Below are 26,768 nucleotides of genomic sequence, written 5' to 3'. Positions count from 1 at the left end.
ATCTTAAACAAATATTAATAGATTCACTACAACTATAGCCCAATATACTGTCTACATCATAAACAAATATTAATAGATTCACTACAACTATAGCCAAATATACTGTCTACATCTTAAACAAATATTAATAGATTCACTACAACTATAGCCCAATATACTGTCTACATCTTAAACAAATATTAATAGATTCACTACAACTATAACCAAATATAAACCCAATATATTTTCAGAAATATCTCTTTATGTACTCACTTAGTATAATAGAATATATTTATTAATTTTAATTCTTAAGCCCTAATCTTAATATGAAAGTCACGCCTTTAAATACAATAACTTGTCACTGAATTATGGATTGACCATTTGCAGTTCGTATGAGTTACTTTTAATTGCATTTTCAGTTTTTTTCCAATAATCTGTTCATGATCTGTAGATGTGTTTTACTTTCTTTTGCACCAGCTTGTACAGGTACTAGTTACCTTTGAGTTAGGGGCAATTTTGCCTAGTTAAAGTCATACATTAAAGAATACACTAACTATCTCTGAAGTTATGTTATTGGCATTAAAAAATAACAACTTTGAAAATATGAAACACGGTATCCAATATTATGTTGATTTATCTCACTTCCTAAGCGTTTTACCTTAAATACGTTTTCAGTGTGTGTTCTCTCACTGTCCATGTTTTAAATAAACAAAGAAGTTAGAAGCTCTTTACAAACTGAAAATGTGCTAGCGACCTATTCTGTGATTTCTTTAATTTTGAAACTCCAATACTGAAATATTTAGGATCTAATCTTATCTCATCAACAAATACAAACACACAAAACATAGCCAGATGACGTCAAGACCTTCATCTTGAAATTCCAAACTTCCTTTATTTATTATCTATTAACTACATTAACTACAAAATATGTGCTTTCCTATCAGTCATTTCCAGTTTTCATATTCACTTCTACTAAACAACATATCGGTTAATTTCAATTCAGTTTTAGAAGTTGAGTCATTTCCAAGGACCTTTTTTTTAAATCCATTTGAAGACGTATCGATTATTTCCGAATACCTTCTATATACACATATATATATATATATATATTAAATAGTATGTGGATAATTTCCGAATACCTTCTATACACACACACACATATATATATATATATATATTAAATAGTATGTGGATAATTTCCGAATACCTTCTATATACACACACACATATATATATTAAATAGTATGTGGATAATTTTCGTCTACCTTCTATATACACCCACACACACACACATATATATTAAATAGTATGTGGATAATTTCCGAATACCTTCTATATACACACACACACACATATATATATATATATTAAATAGTATGTGGATAATTTCCGAATACCTTCTATACACACACACACAGATATATATATATCAAATAATATGTGGATAATTTCCGAATACCTTCTATACACACATATATATATTAAATAGTATGTGGATAATTTTCGTCTACCTTCTGTCAGCGTGAGTTGTGTATTCCTATGTAAATTATTTAACAGGGAGGACTTGATAAAAATGTGACCCGAGAATGTTAATATGAATTCATCATTCTACGGGTTAATTGATGATTTCGTTCTATCTTCAACATCAAGAAGAAGACGCAGCTTACGTAGGGGTTGATGTTTGTCCTAAAAGTCTAGTAGTATTAGTTTCAAGGTAACTTTCACACAATAATCAATTTTATAGGAGTCTCCAAATACTATAATTTTCGTTTTAGTACAATCTACACCCAAGTTTGAATACAAATTGTTCACGGTCTCTATCTGCCTAAATGATATATGATGCGCGATTTCACCCATTACTGTTATTTATTGAGAAAATAAAGTTAGCTCCAAGTTTTATAAACGTATATAAAGGGCAATCGTACATAGAATAAATTCAGTCAATAATAATTTTTCAGAACACTACTAGAAAGACATATTAGGGGATGCATACTCGCGTCGTAAAGTACGTTACACAGTACTGAAAATAGTATTTTAGCACTCACTAATCGTCAGTTAGCGCCGTCTGGAGAGAGCTTTTCTAAGTGTGATCTAACTTAAGCTGCTCGAGGGACGTATCAATAGTTTTTTCAAGTTTCACCTTATCTTAAGAAGTAACATAAATGTATGCAGAATTCCCGCGTGCTACAAGTTCACAGGTTTATGCGTAGCAAGGGCGTACTTATTTCATCTATCTGTCAGTAGGACAAGACTCTGCCATAACCATCTGGATGGCGGCAATAAACGTCTGCCTAACTAAACGTATGCAGGAGCTGCATATGGTAAGCGAGAAGCAAGTCATACATGATTTTATTAAATATTTTTATCAGTTACACGTGACTTTTGCCCTTTTTTACTTAAGTTATCAAAACTGGCAAGTTTTTCAGAAGTTCGATATATTTTTCTCTTATTCAAACCCTCCTTTTTCTACTGATAAACAAAAAATATTTCCATAATTCTCGTGTTTTGCTAGTTTATATCAATGCAAACATTTTATAAAAAGTGAATACAAATATACTGAATATGGTAGATTTGTTTGTCTGTAGTTAAGCGCATAGCTACACAATGGGCTATCTGTGCTCTGCCCCCACGGGTATTGAAACCCAATTTCTAGCGTTGTAAGCCCACAGATATACCGCTGTGCCACTGGGGGGGCAGATATGATAGAAGTTTAGAGGGTATCATTTTATTTTAATGCTAATCCTAATACAAAGCTAGAGGGTATAATTGTATATGAATGCTAATCCTAATACAAGTTTAGAGGGTATAATTGTATATTAATCCTAATACAAGTTTAGAGGGTATAATTGTATATTAATACTAATCCACATGCATTTTGTGAAATACTGAGGAACTATGTTAGTTTTGACTTTTATTGTTATTTTATTCTTCTAGAAAATGTGCGAAAAAACTTAACGATTAATTCCTCACACAACAAAATAAACAGAAAAAAGGTCTTAAAAACTTAAATCAATAACCAAGGCTTCCCGTTTTTGTTACTTCACTTAACCTCTAACTGTCAACACATGGTAGACAAGTGGTGACGACTCCCCTCCGATTGTGTCACAGTTCTTGACAGTTTTCTGAGAAAATAAGGTCATTGGTCATTCAAATGATATTCCAGATCGCATTAGAATGACAAGTTGTGGAGATGATGCGTTTATGTTGTGTCACAACAGATGTACTTCATGATTTCATTATATGTAAATATTAGCGCATGTTGTTCTATCTTTCATCTCATGTGATTAATCACAATTTTTAATATCTATTCATATGTATATATGCATGTGGTAGGTTGAAAGAAAACTTGATTAATGTTTTTTACTTTACATGATATATATATATATATATATGATGAAGAGGGTAACAAGAGGTATTTCTGATGAGATACCACTAACGCTATACTTTTCAAATTAAACCTCTTCTAAGAAGTTCTCCACCTAACGCTAGAATCCGGGTTTCGATACAACACAGATAACCCATTGTGTAGTTTTGTGCTTAATTACAAACAAACAAACACCTACGTGAACGACGAGAAACACCCGTAAGATGTGTTTCACAAGATCTAGTATACCAGTGTTCTAAGCTACAAACATTTAGAAGATGACAAGCCCAGAAATCCTAATTCACCAACTTCACTGCTATTATTACCTTAAAGCCTGCGAATTTGAAATTCTAGTATACAACATTTGATCAATAATAATTGCTTATAATAAACTTATGTACTTTTTTAAACAGCTACTGGCATATTTTGAAGATAACAACCACAAATTAAAGAAATTGTAAGCTACTAAATGTTATTGTTCATAGAGTTAGTTTTTTATGTTTAATTTCACGAAAAACAAAATATGAGATCTCAGCGGGTCAGCAATAAGTCTGAAGGCTTGCAACATTAAAAACCGGGTTTGGAAACCGTGGTAGACATAGCATAGATAACCCATTGTGCAGCTTTGAGCTTAACAACAAACAAATAAAAACAAAATATCGAAACTGTTTTCCACAACAAAGGAGTGATTTCTATTTTAATATGGTATCAGGCAACCTGTAGCGAAGATTGCATAAATTTGAAAATAATGAAGTATCCGAGATAAGTTGTTTCAAGTTCTGTCTGTGCAGAAACACCGAGGTTCAGAAACAACGTTTGATACTGATTGTCAAAAGCTTGTAGTACCAGTTCGCACTTTTAGGATTCATTGCAGTTAGTCGCTGTATTCGTGTCTAAACTAAATGTTTATAGTTTTCTTAAAGTAATATACTACTTAATAGAAGCGCTAGGTGAGCATATCAATCTTAACACGTTTAGCTATAGAGAAGACGTGACTTTAATATCTAAGTTTATCACTAGTGGACAACTTAAAAATCTAAGCACGAAGCACTCCATTTAAAACATGAATGAATGAGGTTCATGATGAGTGCGAGTCCAGGAGAAATATTGCCTAGCGAAAAAGAACAAGTCAGACAAGGAGTCATCGTTGTAAGTCTGGGTCAGGTCTAATCATGGTCGACATGCCACCAGGCAGGTTCAACACCCAAACATTCATAAATGTCATGTCTTCACGCCTAAACAGTTTCTGCTACAAGACGTCTTTCCATCGTATCTGTCAGTTACTAGATACTATCCCATTTCCCGCTGGGTGCACACGCTGTATGTAACACAAGGCTTATCCATAGTAAAAAAAACAAGGGACGTTGAGAATATCAGAAAACATTGGTTCTTGTAGTGGAAAAATTGGCATATCGGTGTTGCTCTACGGGATGCACTTTCCGAGTCGATGATCACCTAGGTGACATACTGTCAAGCAACAAGGCTTTCATAGCGTTCTACATGTGGACTTTTCCCAGTGATCAGTCAGTCCTCTGAAACTTGTTTATTGAGTTTCGCGTGAGAGAGCTTTCGATATTATTTGATGAACTAAAGATTCCTCATAAATACCTATTTTGTTTTCACATTAGCAGTTTTAAAACTAAAGATGAACGATACATATCTAATACGAATGCCATACCAGTCAAGTTTTAAAACTCTTATGAACTAAAGGACACTAATATAACTTTTTAACTTGGTTATTAGACAAGGAAGCTTTTAACACTTCGAAAAATGAAATATTTTTGATGAAAGATGTGAACTTGGTTATCAGATTAGTTAACACCGCTTTCATTTTTTTGTTTGGATTTGTTTGTTTGAAGTTAAGCATAAAGCTACACAATGGCCTATCTGTGCTCTGCCCACCACGGGCATCGATACCCGGTTTCTAGCGTTGTAAGTCCGTAGGCATACCGCTGTGCCACTAGGGGCCATTTTTTAGTGTTATATAATGTTTGCGTTACATTTTGTAATGAAGTTATTTCAAGCGTTAGGCAGATTCCAGCCCTATTTTATTGTTAATCATTTTACGCTAGTTTTTTTCTTTTAAGTAATATGGAATTCTTAAGACTATATAAATATCAAGTGAATTGTTTAATACTAGATAGAATTTAATAACTTATTGATAATTCGTATTTTCACAGATTTGAATATATATTTTTGTCACTTGTCGTTGGCAAAAAATCTTCTATTAAGGGTAGATTATTTAGATATCATGGTACTTCTATATATATATTTGTTACATTATGGTATTTAATGTAAATATGCGCTTTTATATTACTTTTTCTTTTTATAGTGTTAACGTCACATTTTAGGATGAATGAATTTTTTTATTTGTTTGTAGCTAAGTGTAAAGCCGCAGAATGGATTTCTTGTGCTGTGCTCACCACAGGCGTCGAAACCCGATTTTTAGCGTTATAAGTCCGCAGATTTACCGATGATCCAGTAGGATAATAAATGAGTAATTGCAGTGTGAATATTCACTTCCTTCGACATCACTGTTATTTATACTGTTTCTACCATTGAAATATAAATACTAATGAGTTAACATGATGTAAAAAAATAATATTACTTGGTATATTTCAGAGTTATAGTGCCAGTATTAAATAGGATACAATGAAAGCCCGAAAACAGTTATATGATTTCCTTACACTGAGTTACTGTTGATTACCTTACTGGCTTGTCGCCCATTTCTGAAGATGAACATTTCCACCTCCTACTTCCTTACTCGGTTGCCTAATATTACAAAAATTCATCAAACATTATTTTCGTCTCTCGGTTTAGTCGTGCGTTAAGAGAATTCTATTCACACATCTCAGAGGTCATTCTTTATATACAAGGCGTAATTAAAGGTAATTTCGATTACCGATGTTTGGGTAAGGAGCTAAAATCACATAGCTAATGACAAACGAGTACTGTATAGCAGCCTTTGAGATTGACAAACGACTTCATGTCCTGTACACATGAAGCAATGAGGCGGAAAAGAACCTCTTACTGTTTGTTTAACAGATACCTGCATCGAGGTGATATCATCTTAGCCTTTGTACAAACTCACATTTACTCACTATACTCTCGGACCCAAAGGACTAGGAGAGATGGAGAGCATGCATCATAGCTGACAGCCCAGGCAAAGTTACGCTTCCGGAACCATATAAAATGTGACCGGTTATCGCCCAAGCACAAATTTACATCAACACCATCGAATATTGTCGACAAAATCTAATTCATTTCACTTTCTGCCTCTGGTAGGCACTAGAGAGCGCCGGTATTGTGTTAAAGTGCTCACATTTTTCACGTGACTTGATGGACCAATCATTCATCATTTTGGTGTCACATGAAAATGACTCTCCGGAGGAAATACAATACTTTTATAGAACACTTAACCTAAACGCGTGTTGTACAAAATATGATGTGCAATAAAATGAAAGCTTTAGAAAGCTTTTCTATCGTAAAATGAGATAAAAAATTTCGCAGAATGATTGCTATCTTTTCTTTTTCTACCTCATAGATATACAACTCAACTAAACCTTGATTAAATGAACGATTTGATGCCAAACGTTATTGATACGCAAGAATATCTTTCTAACGTATTTCAATTTGGAATTTCTCAAAGATTTTTTTGGTCACGATAAACACATTTTTATTTAATTTCGGGTACAATTTCAAAGAAAATTTGTTAGAAATTAACCTTTTTCATATATGATTAAAGAACTAAATACGTACATGACAAAATCCCTAATCTGAACTTTCACTCAGTAAGTTTATGGACTTTTTTAACATTAAAATTGCCAATGGACTTTTTAAACATATTTTTATAAATTATTTATGAATCAAATTATTTGTGGGTCCATCCATAACTTTGTTTGTTACACTGTTGTTTCTAATAACACATGAGTAACACTAAAGATTTTAGCAAAAATATCATCAACATTGGTTAGGGCCTCCTATTTTTTTACATAGAAATTAAACGATATTATCCAGTGTTTTGGTAAGTTCTTTAACTAAGTGTTGTAATAGGCTAAAACATAAAATTTTTGAATGCGAGACAATATGTCGACCAACGGTTATAAAAACAAGTCAGTAATATCAAGGTTAATCTTTCCTTCTAGACATTCATTTATATATTTTGTAACGTAGTGTACTATGAATACTGTAAACATACGACAAGAATAGCAATAAATTAAAGAACGGACTTTCACATACAAAACCACTCATTGTCTGGCTCTGATGTTAAACTGTATTGACAGATTCCTTATGGCTGTAGCTTATAAACACGGGACAAGAAACAAACATAATAGGAACTCTGAAAACACAGTGATATGGTTAAAATCGCTACTGAGGGAATGTGTTCAACGTTTTCGACCAAACAACTTTTACCAAGTCGTAATTAGTAGTGGTTGTCTGAGGTCTGTCTTAGGATTTGTATATTTATGTAGAGGTTTCACAGCTAAGATTTATTTGTAAAAGGACACATCTGATAATATGAAAATAGTGTCTCAACCACTACTGTGTCTGTCATATCCCCGCCGGCCTGATGGTCCATGGTATTGCGAGAAAGGCCTCGTCGGCTCTGGATATGTCAGGTGTAGTATGGTTGACGTGTTGTTATAATATTATTATTTACTTACGTTCTTAGAATTCATTTCAGTTTTCAACATTTTTCTTTTGTTTTTCAAAATAAAAAAAACTTATCCCTATGTATGCATAGTTCATTAAATTGTGTTCGTACAAACTCCCCGAGGCAAGCAGAGGTTCCTTCAAGGTTAGTTATTCACAGCTCAAGACTTCAATGCTTGTCAAACTCTGTGCTACTGTTAGATTTATTATGTTTACTGCATTAGATTACCCCAGAAATGAGCAATGAACACACTTTCGTCTTTTAGTTAGATTAGTTCTACATACAGAAAAACAATTAATGGCCTGTAAACATGTGTGTGAAAGAAGTATAATTTAAATATATCTTTTTTTTCATTCCGTCGTGATTTACGTAAATAATCATAGACGACAGTACAGCTGACATTTCTGTAAATTCTGGTTTTATTAAGAACATGAATGTGAAAGTTAATTTGATGTGACGGAATGTTATTCGATTAAGAGTAGCCATCTAGGCGGGAAATGCTACTGACTATTTTCCCTCTCTATCTCTCAGGTCGGCAGTTCTAAATTAGGAAGGACTGCGCCTGAAAATCGGAGTTTCTAGCCTTGCCCTTTAGCTTATGTGCCGAATAAGATGCTATTGAGTTGAAAAATGCTAAATGTCTCTATAATGTACAGTATTAAAAGATGTATATATGTTTGTTTATAAATATGTTGTTCTTTCGAAGATTTAACTCAATTTAGGATAAATAGCCAACAAATGTATACTGCTAAATTTCTAAAGTTAAAATATACTTATGACTCTTGAAATTGTTTTTTCAATGTTTATTTCTTCTGAAGGCGAAGTTACCGAAATCTTGAATTCAGGGAATACGTAGTGTTTAGTGTCTGCCTTCTCATTCCAGCAGAGCTCATATCAAGTCTGCCTAGTCACGTCAGTAAATTTCAACTAATTGGTGCTCGTAAGATTGATTAAGATTTTGGAATATGCTTCTCAAAAAATTGGCATCTGTTCCTTCATGGTGGGCCAGAAATAAGTGTTTGTTTCTTTTTAGAATTTTAGCATAAAGCTAAACAAAGGGCTATCTGTGCATAGCCTTTTCTAATTTTGAACTGACAGAGTAGGGGAATGCAATCAGTCAACAGCGCCTCCCCCATCTCTTGGGCTACTCTTGTTTGATGTACTGACCATCAATCTTATAACCACACAGCTCCAAAGTGCAGACCAAATTTTTGTGGTAACGTAACTCGAACCATAAACCTTCGGATTCACAATCAAAATTCGCCTATGCTCTTACGTTACATATTACGGACTGCTATTTTTGTATACTTAACATAATTACTTTGGTATTCATAATGTACAATGCATAAAATAATTCAAGGACAATAGGAATTTCTAAAGTTATAGCGATGACTAAGGAAACCAATGTTATAAAATATTGTGAATCACTTCAGTTTGCTGTAATAAAAACCTCTGATGATCAGTCATGTGATTTGAAACGTAAATGATAGCTCATTCAACCTATGCTATACATATATCATTGTCTCAAACAATTCTGTCTCATTTGTCACTTTGAAACAAATCACAGAACTTAAAATGCTCCAAACTGTCCATAAATCATGGCTAGAGTTCAAAGAAGACATATGGATGTCTGTCTGACGTTAGTGGAAAGCCATCAGAGAAATGGAAATTGGCAAGTCACATAATGGCCACATGTGTCTCAAACTGTCGTCGTGAGAAGAGTGTGGAATTTTCTAAGCCAATGCTACAGTTGCTAGGACACCTGGAAAATACAGTCCATCGTCCACGTTAAGCAAACAACTGATGTTTGTTAATTTTCGCTCGCCATAACCGTGCCTTGAAATGAAATCGTGGAGATGTTTGCAGCTGCAACTGGACACCACGTCAGTGTACAAATGCTTAGGGATGAACTTCAAGCAGGAGTGTACGCCCAGAGAAATGCATTCTGTTCCAAGGAAGGTAAGAATCATCTCAATCATGATTTCAAAAACATATCCAGAAGACAAACGGCATGAGAAGTACAGTTCTTTTCTACATACGAGTCGCTCTTAATCCTACATCCAGAAAACGGGCATGTATTCATTCAGAGAGAATCTGATACCATATTGAACTTAATTTTGATACAATATGATGATGTATTATTACAGTGACAGAATAGCGGTGTGAGAAGGACGCACAAACCTCTTCATCCCGAAGAATGGTACCATTATCAAAGGAAGCATATACTTCTAGTCTTGCTGCCGTCATATACAACTGGTCCCGAGTTTAGCCTAATGTAGAATAATGGCCGCTCCCATCATGATAGCCTGCATGTTCTATATATTCTTCGAAGAAGAGAAGACTAAACAAATTGGGTGGCCTGCACACTCACCGGACTTCAATTCCTCAATCATGTATGGGATACTCTTGGGAAATGCGTCACTCCCTATCAATTGATTCCAGACATTAAAGACGCCCTGAAAATAGCTCTTTCAAGAGAAATGGTAGAGAACACCTCAGGACCTTATCAGCACGTCGACATTAAGCATGTAACATTAATCATAGTCTGCCCTGGCTGTTCATTGAAGTGAAATGCCATGAACTGTAAAAATGTAAAGTCACCTTGACCAGATGTTTGATTTCGAGCACAGGCTGAATGATCAATCATTTGCATTTTAGATCACATGATGAATTACTAGATGCTAATTTTGTCTACATATGATTGCCATTACTGTGAGTTCAATGATGTGTACACACATACAGATATATATGTATATATATATATGTCTATATGTATGTAAGTGTTTGTGTGTAAATATACATATTCTTGTGAGGTCAATTATGTGTACATATTCATAAATAAATAAATAAACATATATATATACATATTCTTGTGAGGTCAATGAAATATACATATATATAAATATATATGTGTGTGTATACATATACACATCACTGACTTCACTGAAGGATCTAAACTTCTCTTAGTGGGCCTAACAATTGTCTGTTCAGTGTCGGAACAGCCATTAAAGTTTTCCCAAGGAAATTCAGTCATTTAACAGTACTAATATATCACGATGCATGTATCAAAATTCAATATAAGCACAGTAGATCATGGAAAAATGTATATTGTTTGAAAGCTCCAGATGAAATGTTAGACAAAGTCATCATGGGGATAGCAGAGCGGCGTGGGTGTGCATCATTCGCCGCCAGGAAGAAAAACTGCTGTCAAACTTGTAAAGGAGAGAAAATGAATAAAGAAAGGGGCTTCAGAATCTCACTGAGGTACATCAAAGAACCTCTGAAGATTTCATGGTGATCAGAAGTTGGGAAGATGGAAATGTTTCTTCACGGACAAACAACCACAAGCCATGTTACATTATAACTTGTATATTAATTATTTGATTAGGTAAAGGCCTGTAAGATGCCATGCATCTTGTAAAGGAAGTTTCACTTAGAGGTTTTGCAAAGAAACAAGAAACAACATATTTCTTGTTTTGGGCTTCTCCACCATTTTATTAAAGATTACGTCAGTGCTATTTCTCTTCGTTGTGCTTTTTAATGATGCACGGTTCGGGACGGCAAAAATCCGTAGCACTAATCTATCCTTACAACACCTAGTCTCTTAAAACTGGTTGCTGTCAGTTTAAGTTATGGAAAACCTGCACAGTGAGTGTAGTGAATTCGTTAGAGTTGGCCTTTTCCTGTTTATATTGGCACGACTTCAAGCCTAACTTGGTAACTTGGGAGGCAGACAAATATAGGATATGAGGTGAAGTTCAGCAGCGACAGAAGTGGGATATTTAACTTCATTAAGTGGCTTTGAAAAATAAAAGTGGACAAGCGACATCAACAAGGTAGGAGCCGCAAGGCCGAAGTTTACCCTGGATATACATTCATTCTTGACTGACAAGATATTAAAACAAGCAGAAAACTTTTGTCTGAGGAGTTTTGTTCCCTGAATCTCTTGATTTGTTTTTATTTTTTGGTTGGTATAACAACATCTTGAGGCACTGGTATTTAGAGTTGTTTTTTCCATATTCTCAAAGCAGATAATTTGTTTGTTTATTGTTAAGCGCAAAGCTCACAATGAGCTATCTGTGCTTTTCTCACCTTTAATATCAAAATTCGATTTTCAGTGTGATAGGACCTCAAATTTAACGTTGAGGCACCTAGAGGCCAAATCACATAAACGTTTTCGTTTGGCACATTTAAAACCTTAATTAATTAAGGATTTGTATATTTTTTCATAAAATGTATTCAAGGCATGAAATTTAAAAGGGCATGCATAAACTCAAACAGAAATAAAATAACTTTAAATATATCCCCTTATCAGCTCTCCACAACATGTAGCATGTAAAAGCGGGTAATGGGTGTCTAGGTGGAAGAATGATCTTTATATGGTGGGGAATAGTCCTTTTTTTTCTTTTTTTTAAATATGAATAACTTTTTAATTATATAGTTTTTCTTGGCATCTTTTTATCCTATCCTAAATATATCGACCACCCGTCTTTCGTTTTCGTTGAAACAAGCATCTCGAGTGCCCGACTGAATAAGTGGTTTGAACATTTTCTACTCTGATGATAACGGATACTTCCTGATTAACAAGAACGCTCAGCTAAGACGCACTTTCTTTAAAGCAATTGTGGTCTTTTATTAGCCCCAGTAATCTAAATTGTTAAGACTTAAATTATTAGTATATTAACAGCTTTTCTCAGGGCGTACTTCAGTGTCGAAATAAATATAGCGAAACGTGAATAAAACACGCTTAATTATTTGTTTTCTTTCTTGTCTGGGCTCAGACAGAAACGTATTTTGATGTTTTAAAACACGCCTAATATAAGTAGTATATACTCTTGGATAATGTACTTCTGCCATCATGTTTAACATATTTCTACATAAGAAGAGCAACGATAACAACGATTCTTTATTCAGTCAACTATTTTTGAGCGTATAAGAATGATAATGCTAGTATATATTATTAGATAATTTATTTCTGCCATCATGTTTAACATGTTTCTACACGGGAAGGGCTATTCTTTATGCAACTATTTTTGAATGATAAAAAAAGGAAACAACAGTTTAAAAATAAAATAAAAACACCATATTTTACCTGCTCAAATAAACGAAATATCTTTTAGCGTTTGAAGTGACAATTCTTTAGTTAAGAATATATAACATGGCACGAAAACTAATTCCAACGAAGAGATTCTAAGATATTTCTAAATACTGCACGTTGAGATACAGATATAGAAAAACGTTTTGGGGTGCAAAAGAAGGATTGATTTAAAAGATAATGGAATTAAACGCACAAACCATGTCATAGCAGCTTAATTCCAGCAATATGATGCTGTTTCACTATATACATAGAATTAAGCACGTTATATTAAACATTTTTGTGCATACGCAAATAAACAAGTCACGTAACAATCACAGTTAATATAAAATTGCGACGGGACGGTGTGTACTTAATCTGTATCAAGTTTCTGAAAAATCTACAGTATTTTTGCATTACATATCAAATATCTTACATTTTAATATTCCGTTATTTCATGAAATAAACAAGTTTAAATATAATATAATGTACTGCAGTATTTACATCGAGTGAGCGCAGCTATTCGTTTTACAAATCCACCTGTTATTTGTCACTTCTGATGGAGAGTAGAGTTCACCTTTCCTTTATACTGCGCACTTTGTGAAATTTAAATTTCACGTTACATGAGAAACTGCAACAGTAATAATGCCAACGAAAATGTTCTTTATATTCTCTGTTGAAAAGTCCTTACCATACTGTGGTTGGTAGCACTTCTTACCGCAGTCGTTAGTACACCAAGTTAGTACGTCCTTACCATACTGTGGTTGGTAGCACTTCTTACCGCAGTCGTTAGTACACCAAGGCCTCATCCTTACCATACTGTGGTTTGTAGCACTTCTTACCGCAGTCGTTAGTACACCAAGTTAGTACGTCCTTACCATACTGTGGTTTGTAGCACTTCTTACCATAGTCGTTAGTACACCAAGTTAGTACGTCCTTACCATACTGTGGCTGGTAGCACTTCTTACCGCAGTCGTTAGTACACCAAGGTCTCATCCTTACCATACTGTGGTTGGTAATACTACTTACCGCAGTCGTTAGTACACCAAGTTGGTACGTCCTTACCATACTGTGGCTGGTAGCACTTCTTACCGCAGTCGTTAGTACACCAAGGTCTCATCCTTACCATACTGTGGTTGGTAGTACTTCTTACCGCAGTCGTTAGTACACCAAGTTAGTACGTCCTTACCATACTGTGGTTGGTAGCACTTCTTACCATAGTCGTTAGTACACCAAGTTAGTACGTCCTTACCATACTGTGGTTGGTAGCACTTCTTACCATAGTCGTTAGTACACCAAGTTAGTACGTCCTTACCATACTGTGGTTTGTAGCACTTCTTACCGCAGTCGTTAGTACATCAAGTTAGTACGTCCTTACCATACTGTGGTTTGTAGCACTTCTTACCATAGTCGTTAGTACACCAAGTTAGTACGTCCTTACCATACTGTGGTTTGTAGCACTTCTTACCGCAGTCGTTAGTACATCAAGTTAGTACGTCCTTACCATACTGTGGTTTGTAGCACTTCTTACCATAGTCGTTAGTACACCAAGTTAGTACGTCCTTACCATACTGTGGCTGGTAGCACTTCTTACCGCAGTCGTTAGTACACCAAGTTAGTACGTCCGCTGTTTCCACAAACTTATATATCTCATATGCAAGATTGTAGGTTTTTAACAGTTTGTCTTTCTCTCACTAATGTCTTTGGAGAATAAGTTGCGTGCATATGGTTTATGCCTATTTATAAGGGCAACATCATCGCGAATTATCTTATGCACCATTGATTTGTATATGCAACATTTTATTAGTTACTTTCTGGTATTCTTAGATGATGAGATTCGAAATTTGGCAATAGCAGCGGCAGGCCTACGTGTGATGAGGCGCTATTTAAGTGATTTTGTGTGTGCATGTTGATATGCTCTTGCCGATGCGTTTCGCTGTGTTATAGATAGTCATATTTGATATTGGTGTGACCTTGGTGTTGCACTTTGCTATTTCGCTAAACATTCTTCCTCTGAAAGGCCTGCAATTTCATTCTACAGTCACAAGTTTAACACGACGGCATCACATTGTTGAAAAGTCGAAATTTCGTCACGAACCAAAAATATACGTACTAAACATGTCACTTGTGACGCTATGGTTCGAATAGCACTAGCATAAGCAAATCGTTTTCATAACTTGTAATTAATCTTCTGTCCTTTTCAAGATTAACATAAATATAAAATTTCACCTACTTTGGTATTAAATTGGTTTGTTTATTTTATGATTTCGCACAAATCTACACAAGGGCTACCTGCACATAACCGCGTTTAATTTGAAACTGATAGACTAGAGAGGAGGAAGATAGTCGAGAGCACCTACCTCTCAGACTGCTCTTGTCTGATCGAATAAGAACTGAGCGAGGACCAGCGGCTACAGGCCTGACTGTGAATCTAAGATTTTGTGGTTCATACTCCAGTACCACCCCATCCCACACATACAAAAACGCTTCACACTTTTACTCAGAGGGTGCGTTATAAAAGTGAATGTCAAATCCCACCTTTTGATTAGATTAGCACACGAGTTAACAGTTAGTGGTGCTGACTAAACTGCCTTCCCTCTAGTCTATCGCTTAAAAATAAGTGAGAGTTAGAACACATAACCTTCGAGTAACTTTGTGTGAATATTTGAAAACAAAAACACCTGATCGAATAGTAGGATTTGAGCGACTCTTATTGCGCACACACGACCCCAAGCCCCCAGTGGCAAAGCGGTATGTTTGCCCGTGGTGGGCAGAGCACAGATAGCCCATAGTGTAGCTTTGTGCTTAACTTCAAACGAACAAACATGTCCCCAAAGTGTGGAACTGTTTTTGTCGCAAACTACGAACCGTTGGATTCACAGAACGGGTGCATTACCCACTAGGCCACGTTTGGCACTTGATATTACGTAAATACTAGACCAAATGAATTATCTAAACCTAAACTTTTAACAAGAATTTAAAGGCTTCACATTAAAAATGTGTGTATGATCGACAGGTACCACGCCTTTGTTTGCAAGTGCCACCGACTTTGTGCCTTTTTAAGTTTATGATTCATTTACAGAGGGATTAAGCTTCGTCGGTATTTTACAAAAGAACGGTTACAACTTTTTTCACCAGAGGCTATAAAATGTACGACATAAGATTAACATGAGGATGAACATTTTAAAAAAGGATTGCTTACTTGTTTTCCGCCAATAGTGCTCGGCTTGTCTGGGGCGTAATGTCTTGACCTTATCATAATCAAATGTTGTCTAAACGTACATAAGCAGTCAGACTTAACTTTTAGGTTTTGTTTTCATTGTTATGTACACAAGTCGGCGAGTTCGTGAAATGTAAATTTATTGTAGAATATATACACGCAAATATCAAGTACCCGGAGTGCAAGAAAAATAAATGTGCATGAGGTTACGTATACACAAGCATCGAACTAAGAAACAAGATTTTTGTAGCATGAAACAGCATGGATTCAGATCCCTCGTCTATTAAGTTTACTTATCGTTGAAAACAGAGCAATCAATAAACGAAAATCTGACACGAGCGAGTGGTCTAAGAATTTGCAAAGTGTCAAATCCACTAATAAAGTAAAATATATGTATTTGTTCTCAAGCGTAAAGGTAGTAAATAACATTTCTTGATGGCTGCTGGATTCATACAAGTAAAAAAAACTTAACTGGATGCTAACAGCTATGTGTGAAAACATTCCATTTCTGAGGAAAACATTTTTTATGGCAAGAAACTATTCTTTCTTTTTAGTCTCTAGCTAGTTATGACTAAAAATCCAAGACTGGTAAAACTAGTCATTAAAATCGACTTTATGACTTTTATTTTGTATGTGGCCTCTTAACTACAAACTAAAAGGCTGACGAACACTTATATTATAGCTATTACATACATAATAAGATATTATATTTGTATTTAGAGCAAAGCTACTGCCGCCATTATTAATTTTGAACTACTGAGCAGAAGAAAGGCTGTTTGTCAGCAGCACCTATACAACCACCAACCACGCTTAGGAACTGAGTATCATTCTATAATACACCAATATCTTAAAAACGGGGAATATTGTGTGATATCGTATATATTCGAACCAGGCTTACCACCTCAGAAATCCAGAGCTGCGCCATGAAGAGGGCCAATCCGCATCATCTAAGATATTATCTATCATAAAACTACTTAATACTCAATAAAAACTGTCCCTAGTTTGCCCTATTGAGTTGTGTTTAATAATAAATCCCAAATACCCCCTCATCCCACCCCATTACCTTTTAATATATTATATCTGACAACTGTTTTCGGACGAATTATTTATATAAAAGTAGCTTTGTCTAATAATTATAATGTTAAGTAAATTATTCGCTTCACTGCAGTCTTTCTAACTCAACCAACTTTATATCTTCAAATACTTATTGAGTAGTTTAAAAGAGAATAGTCAGTTAATAATGCAACACGAAGTTGATATCTGTACACGAAAAATATAAATGTATAATTCTAACCATTTGAAAAATATTTGACTGGTATATTTATTAAGAACTTAGACCGTAAAAAAAGCATAGTAGTACAATATGAGAAAAGAGTTGATTAACAATGTAATCAAAACAATGGTATTTATGTTTAAGTTAGTGACTGTGAAAACGAACGGACAAAGGTAAGAAATAGATTTCACTTTACTATCGCCTTATGTTTTGGAGTAATTTACGTGAGTAATCTGTACAAAACGCGTCTTTTCTCACAATAATAATACTGATTGCTTACACCTTGACAACGATGAATCCACTTTTTAGAAAACAGTCATCTAGATCCCCTGGAATTCCGCTCACGAATTCAAACAAAAAATTAATATACTAAAAAATCTTATACACGCAGCTTCAAGATTTTGCTCAACTGAGTACTTAGACGAAGAAGTCAACTCTATAAAGCATTCCTTCATTCACACCAACAAATTTACACTAACCATTGTCGAAACATTTCCACACAACCACCAGAACAAAAACCTCAAAACAAAATTTACACTAATACACCAAATATCAACACAACATTACACTGCAGTTTACCATTTATCCCTGACATCAGCTCAAAAATAATCAACACTTGGGGAAAGTTGCCAAACATAAAATTCTTGTTCACGTTAAATTCACCCCAAACCCGGCATTAAACTAAAATCATTATTAAATAAAAACTACATTGAATCACACTATACCAACGTCATTTATAAAATAACATGCAATAACTGTCAACAATTTTGCATCGGAGAAACAGGTAGAAAATTGGAAACCAGATTCACTGAACACAATAAAAAAACTCTCCCATATTTACCACCATTGCAACTCAAATAACCACAGTATATCTATGCAAAACGCTGTAATTTTAAATAATAAACGCAAAATAAAAGAAGCTATCTTAATAGAAGAAACCAGCTCCACCTTAAATCAACCCCCCCCCCCAGGGTACCAATTTATCCATATTAGACTGTTAAGCAATATCCGGTCATGTGACCTCTTTATTCTATACTGTATATACTCATGTATATCTTTAAACTACTTATAGCTGAGGATGACAAAATCTTGTCAAAACGTCGTACATTTCTAATAAAGTTTTTTCATTACCCAGTCAAGCGTCTCAAAACTTTAAATGCTATATATTCCTTTACAAATTGATAGATGAAGAATTGACAGATTCATCTCTCTCTCTCTTTCCGTAGTAGCCAAGTTCTTCTAACTGAAATCCAACCCAAAGAGACATAATGGACTATCCAGCTTTGTTCGCCGTGAGGAATCGAACTCCGGATTTTAATGTTGTAAATCCGTAAACTTACCGCTAACCTATCGGAGGCTTCAAAGAAGGAGAGTTGAGATGGTCACGGGTAACTTTTCATGGTATTAACTCATAATGTATTTTTGATAAAAGCAAACGAGAAATAACGTAAAGGCTTAATATTATTCAAATATCCTCAGGTGGGACAGCGGTAAGACTTCAGACTTACAACGTTAAAATCAGGGGTTCGATTTCCATCGGTGGACACAGCAGATAGCCCGATGTGGCTATACTATAAAACACACACACACACACAATATTATTAACAAGAAAACTCTTAATTTTAGTTGTTGAAGCCATAGGTGAAAAACAATATTATCTAGTAAATACGTAATAATAGTAAAACAGATAATAAATACAAAGAAATGAAGAAAATTGCAAAGCAAAATAGTTCATGCTTAAGTCAATCATATTTTCATTTGGAAGGTGAACTAATGGAACACTAGAGCATAGCGTTATAAGCCCTCAAACTTACCGCTGAACCCCACCCCCAAGTGGCTCAGCAGTAAGTCTGAGGGCTCAAACCGCTAAAAACCAGGTTTCGATACTCGTGGTAGGTACAGCGCAGGTAGCCCACTGTATAGCAACAAAAACTTACCGCTGAGCCAGTGGGCAACTTGGATGGCGAAATAGTTAAAGTTACATATATAAGAATGGAAGCACTCACTTTAAAACATCAATGTTAAAAAAATGTCTGTCCATAACATCTGTTTATTTATTTGGAATTAAAATTCCAATCAAAAGTAAACTAACTATATATATATATATATACACCTCTTATATATCTACTAAGTTTTATGCAATAGCAATAGTCTACAGCTAATAACAGAAACTGAACAAAGACATAAAAAAGGCTCAAATTCGCATAAATAATCAAGCTGTTTTCCCTTATCATTTTTCAGGTGTATATATCACAATTTGTACATTTCATCTGACACATACACGTAAAAGGTTGAGAAAAATGCCTTAATTTTAATTTCAACGTATGTACAGTAATTGGCTGAAATGTTATAACAACATTTGGTTTCATTAAACAATCAATAATAATTAGTTAACTTGACCTTGCTAAGATTAATGCGATGCTTCAAATCCACTTCAGTTGTTTGTATGTGACTATTTACCGACTGTTTGCTTCACAATTTCACAAAAAGCGACTCAATAGCAACTTGTGCATAGCAGTTCCTATTTTTCAAGTGAAAGATGACGAGTCACCAAACACCCTTCGCAAACTCTCGGGATATTTTTGTCTGATAAAAAGAGATACATCCTCAAAGTGCGGAGCACGTTTCTGCAGCATGTCGCTGCGAACCATGAATCTTCTGGTTCACAGTCTGGGCACGCTGACCTCTCTCCAGTACACATAACGACGTTACCAAACTTATTTTAGCTACATACGTAAAAAATTAATCATAAAAAAGCTCTGTTAACGACATTACCAAACTTATTTTAGCTATATACGTAAAAGATTAAGAATAAAAAAAGCTCTGTTAACGACGTTACTAAACTTATTTTAGCTATATACGTAAAATATTAAGAATAAAAAAGCTCTGTTAACGACGTTACTAAACTTATTTTAGCTATATACGTAAAAGATTAAGAATAAAAAAAGCTCTGTTAACGACGTTACTAAACTTATTTTAGCTATATACGTAAAATATTAAGAATAAAAAAAGCTCTGTTAACGACATTACCAAACTTATTTTAGCTATATACGTAAAATATTAAGAATAAAAAAAGCTCTGTTAACGACGTTACTAAACTTATTTTAGCTATATACGTAAAAGATTAAGAATAAAAAAAGCTCTGTTAACGACGTTACTAAACTTATTTTAGCTATATACGTAAAAGATTAACAATAAAAGCTCTGTTTTGTTAACGTTATATACTGGTCTGTTGTATTTGTATCACCTCATTTTGTTTACAGAGTTCAGTTCTTCAGAGGTAACACATGATAAGGTAAATTCTTGACTGTTTAATAATACAGTCAAAAATTCCAAAATAATCAATGGCTCGACCATGACATTTTGATGAAGATTATTTTTGTTGTTGTAAAGCTGTTACAATTCATGATGAAATCTCGAAACGTCGTTCTCTATACTTCTGTTTCTACAACAGGCAGTCACCGTCCATTCAACTAAATTTCATCATGAATACTGTGCTTAAACAATCTATCAAAGGATGTTACAATTCACAGTTGTCCCTATCAATACTCATCCTTTTTGCATGCAAACTAAAATAAATCTAAAAAATAAACAATTATTTACAAACTCGGATAGTTCGATAAACACATTCTGTCGACAATATTTATTTCTAAAATTAAATGAATATTGGACATGATATTTATATCACTAATCACAAATTATTCTACACGTTCATACAAAAGAAACAACGGTGGTTAACTAACTAAGTTTGGTTTGTTTGGAATTTAGCGCAAAGCTACTTCAGGGCTATCTGCGTTAGCCGTTCATAATTTAGCTATGATAGAAAAGAGGGAAGGCAGCTAGTCAACACCACCTACCGCCAACTCTGGGACTACTCTTTTATCAAGGAATAGTGGGATTGACCATCACATTATAACGCCCCCACGGCTGAAAGAGTGAGTATATTCGGTGATGGGAATTAGAACCCGCGACCCGTATTGCGAAACGAGGGCCCTAACCATCAGCCCATCCCAGGCCCAACTAAATAGAAAAACTGTGTATTAATAAAGCATACAGTAACCACAAATTATTCTGCTTGTTCATACAAAAGAAACAACGGTGGTTAACTAAAGAGGAAAAGTGACTGTTAATAAGGTATAATTTTCAGTCGGAAGATACTTCAATCCGACATTCTCGCATTTTTCAATTTGAAGCCTACAACTTTTTCATCGAAATCAGCAAAGAATTTGGCACGTTAATACTTGCTTCATCAGCCTGTCCCACCTATGAAAATCGGAACGGACGTTCGAAAAGAGAGGAGAATATAAATGTTGATTACAGAACGGAGGAGTGCACGCTACAGTACCTGACAAGTGTAATTAATATGCTAATAAAACAGGTTCTTGGTATCTCGGTAAAAAGGCGTACACACACACACACAACGAGATCCCCCCCCCTTCCTAAGAAAGCGAAAAACCAATTAGATTGGTTTCTTCATCAGAGGAGTTTTGAAATATCAAAGCTTTATTGCAACCTTGAGTCATTATATCATCATTACTGAAAAGAGAACAGATATAACGGGTAAAAAGTATAAAAAAACAAACGCTGATTCATCCTTTCACTATTTCAAAAGTTTACTAACAGGGGTCTTACGTGCATGCAAGTATATATTGGTGCATATTCAGTTTGCTTCGGGCGAGTCCAACCAGAACACGCAGAGTTGGCACCTCTCAGCCGGCCCCCTGCCGGCAAGTGGCTCCTCCTAAATCATTCTTGTCCTACCTAATTATACGAGCATGTCACGCATTTTTGTGAGAGCTACAACTTGCTAATGTCAACTACCTAAGAGACAATTACCTATATACAATGTCACAAGCCACTAGTTGAAGCAGAAAAGCAGTGACCATCCAAGATAGACCTCGAAACACGATGAATGAGGCCTAGAAAAAATGTTGAATTGAATAAAGCATGCCTTCAAGACAACCAATAAATTAGTAACCCAGTATGAAGAGAAGGTTTCCCTCGGACAACATTTGCTACATTTTGATTCACTTAACTGGCTGCATCAGCCGCCGACCGCGAGGTAATCTAAGTATAAGGCAATGTGTCAAGGTGTAAGGCAAATTTATATGAAAAGAATGGATGGGGTTGATAACTTATCGCTGAAATTTTTACTTTTTTTTGAAGTTTATAGAAATAAAGGACAGAGTACCTACGCTTTTCGTTGGATATAATAATTTTGCATCTGGCAATACCGGTACATGAATGGTTCTGATAGCAGTATTGGTGTCCATTTTTATTGAAAATTATTTACAAAAACAGCCTAACCATCAAATTAACGACTTGTGCTCGTACCGTTCACTACCGGTGGCGTCCAGATATTGCATCATATTCTTCCTTGTTACAACACTCAATTGGGTTAAATCACTCACTTTGCGAGTAAATATACAGGGGATCCTAATAACAATTAGTGGGATGAAATGTAATGGTGCTGGTATTTTTGTGTGGCTCATATGTTAAAAGGGACTCACGAGCAATTCGGTGCATAAGTGGTTTATAATAAGAAAATCTGTTACAAAAACAGTTGGGGTCCATTGGATCAGGTCGTTTTTTTCTAGGGTTAAACTTTCACGCAGATCTAGCTTTTAGTATTTATAGAAACAAATTTATTTTATCGAGTCGAATAGTAGGTTTTGTTTCTCCAGATGAAGAAAAAATAACACGTTTGTAAACGATATAAAAAAATTCAAAATATTAAAATTTTCGTTTGGTTACAAGCATGATGAAAGACGAAGCCTTCAGTCACCAACTGGTCCACAGATGTACATTAATTAAACATCAAATAAAAATAACACGCACGTTTCTTTTGTTCGATTATAGCAATGTTAACGTAGTTCCAATGAAGAAGGATCTCGTTTGGTAAGCATAATGAACACTTACCAGCATATTATAGAAGATAGTTTTATGAAGTATAAAGCCGAATTGTATTCTGTATTCTACCTTTATTGTTAACTTTTCTTACGATTCTAATTGTAAAATGTCTTTGTACAAGCTTTTAATTGCCGTGACATGATTGAAGCTATTTAACTTTTTAATAGCAGTTCTAGGTGTTCACGATAGGTGTTCTGTTACCTCATATAAACTAAGAGGTTTTATATTTAGATCACGAACACTAGGTACGAACTGTTAAAGGGTTTAATTTTAATGAAATCCATAACACTATCAACAGCCTGAGAGGTACAGTTAAATATCGAAACTATATAAGCCATTTTTATTATACATTACAAAAAATGACACGATGATGTAGGCGGCCTCTAACAACAATAAACATGCCAGAAATATTCAGCGGCGGTGTTACTCTAGGTACAAACGTTCTCCTCCTATCACTTCATATATTAGTCACCGTCTCTAATCCACAGTGAATGAACCATGCACAATCCAGGCGGGCTGGATGCTTCTATGAAGCCTCAGGCATTTCCTATACATGACCTCGGGACCATTGTGGAATTATTTCATGGCAATAACGGAGAGAATGGGAGAGCTTTCGGCACGTTCTCTAACCCCGTGGTCCTGCTATTCATTAGCTTTGGAGCCATGAATGTGAGTTAACAAAAGAACTGCCGCTGTGCAAAGAAATCGGTCGTTTCTGAACAAAAACTCAACAGACAGATGAGTCAAAGCGACTTGTTTTGAAAACTCAAGTACCTTCTTTATTTACAACTTTTTTCGAACCCAAAATAGTTTAGAAGTTAGTTGTGCAAAAACCCAAACGCAAGAGAAACTACGTACCTCAACGAAGAGAATATATATACCTCAATCTCATATTGCAGATTCAATATATGCATAGTGAGTAAGAAAGAAATTACTTTCAGTCAAAAACAAAAAGCTGTAACAAAAATAAATTATAATGGAATGAACATCGCAGAAACATATATACTCCAATGAAACTGATGCGATATGCAAATAAACAGGTAACATTTTTTTCAATGAAATGAAAATCTGCCGAAGAAACTTGTTTTAGTTGCTAAAGTAACTATAATCTGTATTTCTCCATAAATAATTACAATATAAAACTTCGAAGTGTAGAAGTTTGATGGTAAAAGTGTAGAAGTTTGATTTGTTTGATTCAGAATTTTGCACAAAGCAGCATCAAGGTTAACTGTAAAGCTGTCCCTAACTTTGAACCGATAGACTAGAGGGAAGAAAGCTAGTCAATAACATCCACTACTAACTTTTGGACTACTTTTATCTAACCGAATAGTACGATTTGGTCGTTGTTCTTATAGCTCACTCGATGCCCCAAAGTGTGGAGTGGAAGTTATTGGCAACGGGACGGGAACCATGAATCCTAAGATTAATAGTCCCAGCAGACTAACCGCTAGACCACGCCCAGCCGAACAATGTAAGTTTGCAGGAAGGTAATATTTTTTATTCAAATAACTGTTTGTTTTTTTTACTCTAAAAGGCAATATGATGTCTGAAGTTACTGTTCAATTACCGTATCTATAAATATGACTCTTGAGTTCTTTGACATAAATTTGAATGCTGTGTAATTAGGATTAGATCTGCTCTAAGGCTTAGGTTGTTGTAAGCTGAATTAATGAAGCTAGCTACGTAATTCGGATGATCAGGTTCGACACTCACATGATCCTGACATCCTATCTTGCTCCCATAATGGACTCTGTTTTCATGCACATTACATGCAGCCAAAGCATGCTGTACTAGCACGAATAGGCAATAGTTACTGTAACTAATGTCTTTCTCTCTTTCCTCACAATTTCGAGAAGGCCTTTCACCACCACCCCTCCACGATACACCCAAACTCTAACTGTTTCTCCTATTAATTTGTTAGAAATGTAGATTAGTTTAAAAAAAAATAATCATTTCATAATCCCCCCAGTTAAACAGTATACATTTTAGTGAAGTCAACTTAATCGGTTTCAAACAAAAACTTGATCACTTCCGACGGAAATGTTCCTCGTGAGATAATTTCAAGGTCTAATTACTTTTAGAGTTATTCCTAAGTGATGCTGATGTGTAACTTGTGAACAAGAAAAACAATTGTTGAGATTATAACGACCGAACCAGCTGCGATTATATGATTACTTAGTAATTTGATACAAGATGGAAATCTGAATCTTAGTATGTGTTTATATAAGTTTTAAAACGATTACAACCAATATTTTTGGATGCTGGATATCAAGTCTATATTTGAAATGACATTAAAAATGTTCGAGGTGTCTGCTTGTGTTTGTTACCATAAAAGCCAAAGATTATCCTGGGCTTCTTTGCATTCTTGCAACGTTGTCAAGCACGCGGGATGTTCCGCGATCTACACGTGCCAGAATTACGAGAGACGAACGAACAGGTATACAGGGTGCAGATATAGGAAGCGTTACACTTGAAAGAAGGGAGATAAGTAAAACAAGCGGGTTAATGGCTGGATTTAGTAACGTAAAAACGTACGTTTGATCTAAATACCAAGTGACAGATTTTATGGCAGAACAACTTCAGAAGCTTCAACCACAGTGGAATCTCAGATTGTCTTGCACATTTCTTCGAAAGTTGTCTCATAGCAGAATAGTACTATTTTGATGCTATGACGTCGAGACAACTGAGTGATTGAAGCTCCATACAAAGAAATAATGCATAACCGGAAGCCATCAGATTCTTCGAGGAATACCTTTAAGCTATTGTTACAGGTGGTGAAAGATATGGAACACCAATCCAAATTACTTTTAACCCAGAGCGTTCCATTCAACAGCAAGATATGTCCTTTGGCTAATGTTTTACCTCTAAAATAGATTCAGTTTATTTTCCAAGGTAGCTTTAAACCTCAAATAAATTGATTCATTTTATTCAACATTCTTGGCTTATTATAACTATGAATGTCAGCGAATTCTACAAAAATTGGACGAGGAAAGTCATTGAGTCAGATACAAGACTCGTGGTTACTGCTCTTAATTAACAGAGTTTCTAATGTCATTTTCCAAAATCATTTTTATTCAAAAATTACAAAAGAATAGTGTACACCTTAGAGTCAGTAGCTCTTGAAATATTGTGTCACTAATATAAAAAATAACGTTAGGTCAATCTATTATAATAATCTAGACGCTATCCAGATCCTTGAAAGATGAGCTTACAATATAGTCCCAAGCTAAGAAAAATACCTTTCTTTATTTCTAACTCTGTCCTTTGCAAATCTCTGCACAAAAAAAAAAAAAA

The 26,768-nt window shown here is 34.9% G+C and overlaps 1 protein-coding gene across 2 annotated transcripts in view; it reads right to left on the bottom strand.

The window, feature by feature from the left end:
* Window positions 1–26,768, bottom strand: part of LOC106460642 (netrin-1-like) — a 107,608-nt gene that overhangs the window by 36,213 nt on the left and 44,627 nt on the right. The gene's annotated exons all lie outside the window — the stretch shown is intronic.

Source organism: Limulus polyphemus, unplaced genomic scaffold, assembly GCF_000517525.1.
Source record: "Limulus polyphemus unplaced genomic scaffold, Limulus_polyphemus-2.1.2 Scaffold34, whole genome shotgun sequence".
Lineage (NCBI taxonomy): Eukaryota > Metazoa > Arthropoda > Merostomata > Xiphosura > Limulidae > Limulus > Limulus polyphemus.
This window is presented reverse-complemented; position numbering and strand designations above follow the sequence as displayed.